At 35.6% G+C, this 10,900-nt stretch overlaps 2 pseudogenes across 1 annotated transcript; both read left to right on the top strand.

Annotated features, from left to right (window-relative positions):
- Window positions 1–1,689: 1,689 nt before the first annotated feature.
- Window positions 1,690–3,232, top strand: LOC104777991 (ethylene-responsive transcription factor 3 pseudogene; annotated as a pseudogene). The gene has a single exon (XR_015594516.1). The product of XR_015594516.1 is annotated as an ethylene-responsive transcription factor 3 pseudogene (transcript).
- Window positions 3,233–5,286: 2,054 nt separating this feature from the next.
- On the top strand, window positions 5,287–10,571 carry LOC147947770 (uncharacterized; annotated as a pseudogene).
- The last annotated feature ends 329 nt before the right edge of the window (window positions 10,572–10,900 follow it).

Raw genomic sequence — 10,900 nt, 5'->3', positions numbered from 1 at the left:
TGTGACTCATGTGTTTTGTAATGTACTATAAATAAGGAGTTGTGTAAGAAGAGTAAGACATAAGCTGTCTTTGATCAAAAGAAAGAGTTCTAATCTCTCTCGTTGGCTTCTCCTTCTTCTCTCTCTTTATTATTTTTTTGTTTATTTTACAAAATATTACAAAACACATATAACTGTATTCTAGTTATAATTCACAACACTTATCATGTTTTCATTAGCCAAGAATACTATTATAAAGTCATCGATTCATGTTCTCTAAAAAAAAAGAAGAGAAGAATTGGTCTTCTTGTATATAGGAACTTACCTCCTCCACTTTCCATGTTTCCCTTTCTTGTAGGAGTTAGGACTCCATCTTTTTGCTTCTTGTTTGTCTATTTAACCAAATAAAAAATCAAAAATAGGATTTTAGTCAGCTATTTTTTCAATTCATTCACAAATTATCTTAACAAAAATTTATATTATTCCAAAACAAAAAAAAAACACATGTGTGTAGATTCAAAAACAAGCTCGAAAAATTAGAAACAAGTTTTGAGATGATGCAGTATGAGATGTAAAAGATGCATGACTAGGATAAACAAGAATCGAAAGAAACAAACCTTATCATAGTCTATTGCATCTTTGTGCATCTCATTTTGTATTATTCTAATACATGTGTCTAATTCCTCGATCATGTCTAACAATAGTTGTGAAAGTTGTAATGATCTTAAAAACTTCCCAATTTTTTTTTGTAAACTAATGTGAAATTTAAAGCCTGGTTTGCATTCAAAATTGTATACATTTTTGCATGAATTACGGTGTTGCTTTCTAAAAACGGAATATTTATAATGTTTTCCAGTATTCTAACATATGGTAGTAAATACGGTATTTATACATCGTATTCTACTATAGTTTTTTTCAAACAATTTTATAGTTATACAATGGTTTAATATGGTTAAAGCTATAAAGTTCATATATTTTAAATTTTTGCATATATATGGATTTTTTAAGGATTCAAAATCAAAAATTATGTTATTTTTCAAAATGTTTTTTTTTTAAAAAATTAACTAACTACTAGTTTTTTTTCTAACATCGGAATCTGTTCGGCGGTGTTAGCAGAATTGTGGGGAGTGTATTATGGATTTTGTATGGCTTGGGAGTGTCATATGCGATGTGTGGAGTTGGAGGTGGACTCGGAGATGGTTGTTAGTTTTCTTACGACAGGGATAAGTGATTCTCATCCCCTGTCCTTCCTAGTATGGTTGTGCTATGGCTTTATTTCTAGGGATTGGCTGGTCCATATTACTCATATTTATAAGGAAGCTAACCGTCTTGCGGATGGTTTAGCCAACTATGCCTTTTCTTTACCGTTGGGTTTCAAATTTTTAGATGTTTGTCTGGATGCTCTTAATACTGAGCTGCTAGCGGATGCGACTGGAACTGCGTATCCAAATCGTGTTCGAATGTAACTTGAGTTTTTTGCTTTTTAATTTATAGGAGACTATGTCTCCTCTTTTACACCAAAAAAAAATGATGGGATGATTTATTAGTTTTTATAAATAAACAATTATTTAAAATACAGTATATGTGGACGAAAAAAAAATTTCTCTCTCCCAAGATTTTTTTTTAATCTAATGCTCCAATCTCATTGCAAAGTTTATATATTTGGCTAGAATATAAAAGAAAAAATAAAAAAGTTTAGGTTCTTCTTCACGACTGATTTAGCTTGACGGTAATGGTTTCCAATCTCTCTATAATAATCGGTTGACAAAATGATAAGAAAACCCAGTTGGTCGGTCTTGTGGGGCGGGTGCGGGTGCGGGTGCGGGTGCGTGTGTGAAGAAAGCTAATAAGAGAGAATTCCAGAGATTACTATTCCAACCAATTTTAAAAAAAACCCTTTTTCTTATAAAATTAACAAAATATCAGTTATTTATTTATTATTATTATTTTTAAAAAACAAATTTGAATTTTAGTTTCTTCACAAAAAAATTGATTTTTTTTTTTTTTTTTTTAAAAAGAAGGAAAAAAAAAAGGAAAGAAGAAGAAGAAGAAGAGCTTTTTGTGTTGAAGAGAGAGTTTTCCTATCTTCCCCCATACCTCCTCCCCTCCCTCATCTTCTTCATCTTCCCCTCTCCCTTCTCCCAGATCCTCTCTCCATCAACCATTACTACCTACCTCTGACTTTTTTCTTAAATCCACTATGAGGAGAGGAAGAGGCTCTCCCGCCGTCGCCGGACCAACCGCCGTCTCCACCGTTATCAACGGATCTGTTAAAGAAACACAACAACGTTTCAGAGGCGTTCGGAAGAGACCTTGGGGACGTTTCGCCGCCGAGATCCGTGATCCATGGAAAAAATCACGTGTTTGGTTAGGTACTTTCGATTCCGCCGAAGAAGCCGCACGCGCATACGACTCCGCCGCTCGTAACCTCCGTGGTCCCAAAGCCAAAACCAATTTCCCAATCGATCCTTCCCCTCCTTCTCCCAATCTCCGGTTCGCAGCTTTCCCTACTACCGTAAACCAAAACCAAAACCAAGTCGATCCGTTCATGGACCACCGGTTATACCCCGGAGATAATAATAATAATAATAATAACCAACAGTTTCATCCCGTTGTTAACCGGCCGACTTGTAGCAGCATGAGCAGCACAGTCGAATCGTTTAGCGGACCGAGACCAACGGCGGCGAAACCGGTGACGACGGCTGCGAAAAGGTATCCTAGAACTCCGCCTGTAGTACCTGAGGATTGTCACAGCGACTGCGATTCGTCTTCGTCTGTTATCGACGACGACGATATCGCTTCGTCGTCTAGGCGGAGGAATCCGCCGTTTCAGTTCGATCTTAATTTTCCACCGTTGGATGAGTTCAATGGTTCTGATGATCTTCACTGTACCGATCTACGTCTCTAGATGAATTTGGTAACTCAAAATCAAAAGTTCACAGATCCGTTTGATCGATTTGATTTAATTGAAGAAGAAAAAAAAGAAGTTCGTTTTCTAATTTTTTTTTTTTTTAGAAAAAAAAGATTTTCTTTTTTAGTTTTGTGTTTCGTTGAAGTCGAGAAATAGAAAGACAAAGAAACGACGAAGAAGAAGATAGAAGATGGTGATGGAACTTGAGCTTGCGCTGTGTTCTTCTACTTCTGTGATGATGATATATTATTGTAAGAGTATTATTGTTATTACTACTGCCATTAAAAAACTTCTTTGAGCTCTTCATTGTTCGAATCAAGAATTTATGGGTTTTGTTCTAAAGATCAGCCGGTTCTTGTTTAAAATCTCATGTATGTTTGAAGTTTTTTCACATTAGTTGTGTGTGGGATTAACTTAAAAGAAAGACAAGTGAATCTTGTTTTATGAACTTGGTTCATGTGTTGTATCTTAACCCCTTAGAAAGTTATGTTCTGTATTAATGAGCAATGGGTGATTTGATTAGTTAGAGAGTAAGATTATTAACCCAGATCTAAAAAAAGCTTATTAGTAAAGACTTGTTATGAGTTCCAAGGGGTTATGATATTTCTTAACTAAAACTTGTTTTTCTCTTTAAAGGTATTAAAGGGTATGCTAGATCTTCTGTTTTCCAGAATTATTTACCAAACTCTAAGAATTTCAAAAAAAAAATCAATTTTTAAGTTGAGTAAAAGTTGTTAGAAGTTTTCTAAACGTTTCTTCAACCTAAAAATCGTGGTACTGTTGAAGTTTTTATTTCAAATTCGTGATATTTTTTTGTTTTGAATAACAACTAGTATTTTTTAGGTATTAAAAAGGCATTTTTCTAGGTATTGTTTTTGTTATAAAACAAAAAAATTATTTTTAGGTAATTTGGGACAATAGTTTTGGTTGAGTTTGGTGGGCAATTGATAATAAATCTGTGAGAGAGAGGTGTCTGGTGGCAGGCAGATTCGTTTCGTGTTTGACCCATTAGATTAGATTTTGTGTTCGGCGTTACCCTCAAATTTGGGTATCTCTACTTTACTTTTCCTGCCACCATCGAGACACTATTGAACGACCTCTGAGTTCTAACCAAAACCCACAAATTTGTTTTTACTGTTGTCCAAAAATGATTACTTGTTCTGTTAAATCTTGTAAGATAGTGAACTTCTATTTCACTATCTAATCTTGTAATCTAATTTCTAAGATCTTACACATATTTAAACAACATATTAAAATTTAATTTCATAACTGCATTATTTTTTTTGTGATTAACAATTTTTCACAATTTTAAACCAACAATATTCAGTTATTTTTTTCTTTTTGAAATGTTCAATTTATCATTAATTATTTATTAAAATACAAAGAAAACCTAATTTTTTATTTTATTGCAACAATTTTTTTTTTTCTAGAAGTCACATTTTTAAAGAATAGAAGGAGTATAAAACAGTTTTTATTAGAAATAAAATGGGAAAACATTTTAGGAAAACAAATTATGACGTAACTGTAGCGATTTTGTAATAACGTATTACAATATATTAATGCCCAACATATGCTAAATCTAAGATTTGATTATACAATATATCATTCCATTGTTTACACCAAAAAAAATCTATATATATATATATATAATATATATCATTCCATTGTTTTGTGGATTAACAATCAAAAGCTTTACCTTAATGTTATAGATAATAGAAAATAACTCGTGCTACAAAATGGAATTACACATTTGATAATAATATAGTTGAGCTGTATAATATATATTTTTGTTTTTAACAGTATAAATTTTTTAAATAGTGTTCACTTGTATATTGGATTTACATGGTAAATACGTATAATTTATGTTGTTTAAAAGTCACAAATTGAATGATAATAGACACAAACAAATAGATTTGTGGAGTATACGTAGTTGTCTTCTAATTTCATTACTGTAGCAGAAGGAGCACGTACATCAACTATGTCCCAATATACATGTTTAGAAGTATATTTTTACTAATAAAAAACTCATCTCACGAAATCTACGGGGATAATGGTTGAATTTGTCCCACTTAAATTCACATAAAAGGCAGAGATGTCGTCTCTTTCGGGGCGATTCTCTCCATGACTGGGCGTTCCAGTCATACCGTTTCAATTCTCTGATCGTTTTTCCAATCTGGAGTTCCCTTTCGACTACAAATTCTCCATGTTTTAATTTACAGATGTTTGTTGGCGGTTATTCTTCGTCAATTATACTTGACGGTTTTCTGTCTCCCCGATTTCGGAGGAGTAACTGTCAATTGAAACCGCCGTGGAACCACTATAAATTAACCTTCTCCCCTCGCAATTCTCTACCCTTCTTTTCAATTTTGTTTCTTAACAGTCTGATTACTTTCACGATGAGTGACTTCCTTCGAAAATCAATTCAAGACCTCGATCTGGGTATTGATGATCTCCCGGTGGTTCTTCCTCCGGAATTCACTTCTAGAGCGGCTGCTATAAATAGTTTTACTATTGTGGTCACGCCGGTGAATCCAAGAAAACAGAATCTTTGTGCTCTAATCCGTCAAATGCCTCGCGTGTGGGGTTTCGCCGATGGTTGTGTGGGTCGTCTCATTGACGGAGGACGGGTGCAATTTTGTTTTCAGACTAAAGAATCAATGAACCTGGTATTACGAAGAGGTCCCTGGTCTTTCAACGACTTGATGATGTCCATTCATCGATGGTATCCTAATATCAGCGAGGAATCAATGTGAATTATCCCCTTTTGGATACAAATCCAAGGTATTCCTATTCTCTATCTGACAAATGCTATGGCTAGATGGGTTAGTAACAGATTAGGTTTTGTTACGGAGGTAGACTATGATGAGAATGCTAATCAAGTAGGGGCTGTAAGGGTTAGGATAGATTGGAATTTAGACAACCTCCTTAGGTTCCAAAAGAACATCCAATTCATTGTAGGAGAAAATACTATTGTTAAGTTTCGATATGAAAAATTAAGAAACTTCTGCAAGAAGTGTGGATCCTTGAAACATGATGCAAAGGAGTGTCCTCTTTTCTTTGATGTTGGTGACGATGTTGATCCCGGTGAATCGGATGATGATCGTGGTGGAGATGATCATAATGGTGGAGACAATGAAAATTCTACAACTCCAACTCTTGTCACGGTGGATCCAGCAACTCTCATCCTTGGACTTCAAACGACTACTCCGACAAACTTTTCTACACCCAACAATGGAGTTCCAACTGAGTCATCATCCTCCTTACCAAGTCTCTTTGAAGATACTGAACTAACTGCTAAACGCATACGCTATCTTCATGCAAAATACAGTAGTGGTAATGCTGCAGAGAAAACGAATCTTCTTAATGAAAGCAGCGACAATGCTCAATCCGGTTTTGTTTTTATGAAGCGTAAGCGAGTGAGTTTTGAGGATGAGTTTAACAAGGCTGAAGCTGCTGAGGAAATGGCGGTCCTGTGCCAACTCCGCAAAAGAGGGAAAGCTACGGTTTTAGTGGGTTCTTGTTCAGTAACCAAAGGATTCGACGTAGGCGTGGGGGGCCCGGTACCTCCAGAGGATCCAATATGAGAGTCCTATCATGGAATTGCCAGAGTGTTGGCCCTTTGCTAACAAGATCTAGACTAAGTAAACTATGTATAACTACTAGGTGTGATGTTCTTTTTCTTTCTGAAACTCTGAACCAGTGTGATGTTTTATTTGAACTTATGTATGACTTAGGATTCTCAAACTTAATAACTGTACCCCCTCAAGGAAGGAGTGGTGGTCTAGCTTTGATGTGGAAGAATCATGTATCTCTCTCCTTAATTTCAAAGGATGAGAGACTCATTGATGCTTCTATAACACTTAATAATATCCATTGCTATTTGTCCTGTGTGTATGGTCACCCAACTCAAAGTGAGAGACACCATCTTTGGGAAAGATTCAAATTATTATCACTCTCACGACAAACTCCATGGATACTTATTGGTGATTTTAATGAAATAATATCAAATCAAGAAAAGATGGGAGGACCTCCAAGAGATGAATGGACTTTTAGAAGATTCAGAGAAATGATATCTACATGCGATTTGTTGGATGTGCGATCAAGGGGAAACAGGTTTTCTTGGGTGGTCGAACGTCACACTCATACAGTCCATTGCTGTCTAGATCGAGCAATGTTAAACTCTTCAGCTAGGGCGAATTTTCCAAATGCAGAACTTGAATTTTTGGAGTTTGCAGGTTCTGATCATAAACCTTTGCTGCTTTGATTAAATGACAACCAGAATCATCGGAGACGTACTTTCCAATTTGATAAGAGGATATGCGACATTCCCACATTTAAATCTGTAGTTGAGAAGGGCTGGACTATCAGAAATAATAACTTTGATATTCCGATAGCTCAAAGGATATCAAGTTGTCGTCAAGCCATGGCAAGGCTAAAGCTTCAGTCAAATTTAAACGCTGAATATAGAATAAAATCTATACAACATCAATTAAACATAGCAATGGAGGGTTCTCTCGGATGGATGAGACAAAGAATCCCGTATCTACACGATGCACTCACAAAAGCATATACAGATGAGGAGAAACACTGGAAACAGAAGAGTTGCAACACATGGATGACAGAGGGAGGTCGAAATACACATTTTTCCATGCCTCTGCAAAAACAAGATATGCATAAAACAAAATGATCTCTATACTGGATATTCATGGAACACAATTTAGAGGAGATAAAGACATTGGTAAACATGCACATGAATATTTTACCAATGTCTATAAAACAAATGGTCATTATGTCTCTCCTATTGAATTTTCTGATTTCACAGCCACTGTAACGGATGATATCAATGCCAGTTTAACAAGAGAATTTAGCGACAAAGAAATTCATGATGCAGTATGCCTGATTGGGGATGACAAGACACCAGGACCAGATGGACTAACAACTAGGTTTTATAAAGAATGTTGGGACACAGTGGGAGATCATGTCATTTAAGAAGTCAAAACTTTTTTCAGAACTTCACTTATGAAACCAAGCATTAACCACACAAACATTTGTATGATCCCAAAGATAGATAACCCCATCACTGTTTCTGATTATCTTCCTATTGCCTTATGCAATGTTTTATACAAAATAGTATCAAAGTGCTTGGTACAACGGTTGAAACCTCATCTCAATGGCATCGTATCTGAAGCACAAGCTGCTTTTATACTAGGATGAATCATTCAAGACAATGTGATGATAGCTCATGAGTTGATGCACTCTCTCAAGGTTCGAAAAAGAGTTTCACAGACTTATATGGCGATAAAGACCGATGTTAGTAAGGCCTATGATAGAGTCGAGTGGAATTTTTTAGAAACTACCTTGAAGGTCTTTGGTTTTTGCGATCAATGGATAGGGTGGATAATGGCTGCAGTTAAATCAGTGAATTACTCTGTTTTAATTAAAGGTGTACCTCATGACAACATAACACCAGAAAGAGGGATACGTCAAGGTGATCCTCTATCACTCTACATCTTCATCCTCTGTTCTGATATCTTAAGCCACTTGATAAATTCAAGAGTCAAAGACGGAGATATAAGAGGAATTAAAATCGGTATTGGAGTACCAAGCATCACCCATTTACAGTTTGCTGACGACTCACTCTTCTTTTGTCAAGCAAACAACGAAATTGTCAAGCACTGAAGGATGTTTTCGATATTTATGAGTACTACTCTGGTCAGCAAATAAACAAATCAAAGTCGATTATAACGTTTGGGTCTCGGGTTTATGGTATGACACAAGACTGATTGAAGTCGATCCTAAATATACCAAATCATGGTGGAGGTGGTAAATATTTAGGTCTTCCAGAACAATTTGGTCGAAAGAAAAAGGAAATGTTCACCTATATAATTGACCGAGTGAAGAATAGAACATCTCATTGGAGCTCAAGAACTTTATCACCTACAGGAAAGGAAATAGTGCTCAAATCAGTTGCAGTCTCGATGCCTATTTATGCGATGTCGTGTTTTAAGCTGCCAAAGGGTGTCACCTCAGATATTGAAACTTTATTAATGAACTTCTGGTGGGAACGAAATTCACAACAACGTGGGATTCCATGGATCTCATGGTCAAGGCTTAAATATCTTAAAAAGGAAGGTGGTCTAGGTTTCAAAGATATCGAAAAATTTAATGATGCTCTTCTAGCTAAGCAAGCCTGGAGACGGTTTCAATTACCTAATTCTTTGTTTGCAAAAGTCATGAAAGCACGCTATTATCGTGATGATACTCTATTGGATGCAAAAGAACAAAAGAACCAATCTTATGGCTGGTCTTCCTTACTGAATGGACTGAAGGTGATCAAAAGGGTTCTCGATACATAGTTGGAGATGGCAAGTCAATACATCTCAATACTGATAATGTGCTACCAGCTCATCCCCCTAAACCGATAACAACTACAAATGTACATCATCATAATAAAACATCGGATATTTTGATTCAAGAAATTGGGAGCTATCGTTCTTGGGACTTACACCAAGTTGAGACTATATTGATAGTTGAAGATCAAGAAGATATCAAGAATTTATATATATCACAGATTGGAGTACTAGACAGATTAATATGGCATTATACAAGTAGTGGTGAATATAATGTTAAGTCGGGATATTGGCTGCTCACTCATGACCCCCATGATGCTCACCCTTTCCCACCTATTCCTCATGGCTCAGTGGAGCTCAAAAATAAAATATGGAAACTCCAAATCTTACCAAAAATCAAGCACTTTCTATGGAGGGTATTATCTAAAGCTTTACCTACAACTACCCGGCTTCGAACCAGAGGAATGCATATTGATCCTCTTTGTCCAAGATGCAACCAGGAAGATGAATCAATCTTACATGCTTTATTCATGTTCCCTTTTGCAAAATTAGTATGGCAACTATCAGACATATCACCGCAACATAGTAACCAAGTGCACACGGATACAGAGTCATCTGTTGAAACACTCCTCAATTCAGCAACTCAACATAACAACCCACAAAAGTTTTATTTACCGTTTTGGCTCCTTTGGCGTATATGGAAAGCAAGGAACACACAAGTTTTTGATAGCATTAGAGAAGATCCTTCAACCACAGTTTTGAAAGCGGTTGCTGAAACAAAAGAATGGATAACAACTCTAAATCTGGACACACGGATTCCTCCAACCAGTTCTTCTACCAATTTATCAACTTGGACAAGACCAAGCTATCCAATGTTTAAATGAAAATTTGATGCATCTTTTGATACACATAGTCACTCTACTTCAGGTGGATGGATAATTAGATACTATCAGAAAAAAGTTTTGGTTTGGGGAGCAACAGTTTTATCTAACTCTCAGTCGGCACTTGAAGCAGAGGCAAAGGCACTACTATCGGCTTTACAACTAGCATGGATTCGAGGTTATAAATCGATGATCTTTGAAGGGGATTGTGAAAATTTGGTGAAAATTGTTAATGGTCATCAAAAGAATGCGTCCACTTCGAACGTGATTCAGGATATACATCTCTGGGGATCAAAATTTCATAACTTTGTTTGTAAATTTACAAGAAGATCATGTAATGTAGTTGATGATACTCTTGCAAAATTTGGATGTCAAAATACTGTTTTTTATGTTGAATCTGTAACAAAGCTTGTTTGGCTAATTGAACCACTTTGTAATGACTCTGGTTAACTAATATAAACTTTTTCAAGTAAAAAAAAAATTCACATAAAAGGACTTCCAGTTAAAAGTCCATATTTAGTAAGAAAATAAATAATTTGTTGGCTGATAATGGACTTGGGCTATCCATACTCTCAAACTAGGTTCCAAATTATATATACTTGTTAGGCATTAGAGTTGGCACTTAATTAGTACAAAAGAATCCAAAACATGTTAATTTGTGTTCGGTAACAATTATACACAATATAATTACTTTCCGATGAAAAGACATGTTACTTTTTACTTCGTGACTCCTTCATGTATTATAATTAGGATACAGAAATGTGATAATAATAATGAAT

The sequence above is a fragment of the Camelina sativa genome, chromosome 3 (genome assembly GCF_030686135.1).
Source record: "Camelina sativa cultivar CO46 ecotype springtype chromosome 3, ASM3068613v1".
Classification (NCBI taxonomy): Eukaryota; Viridiplantae; Streptophyta; class Magnoliopsida; order Brassicales; family Brassicaceae; genus Camelina; species Camelina sativa.
This window is presented reverse-complemented; position numbering and strand designations above follow the sequence as displayed.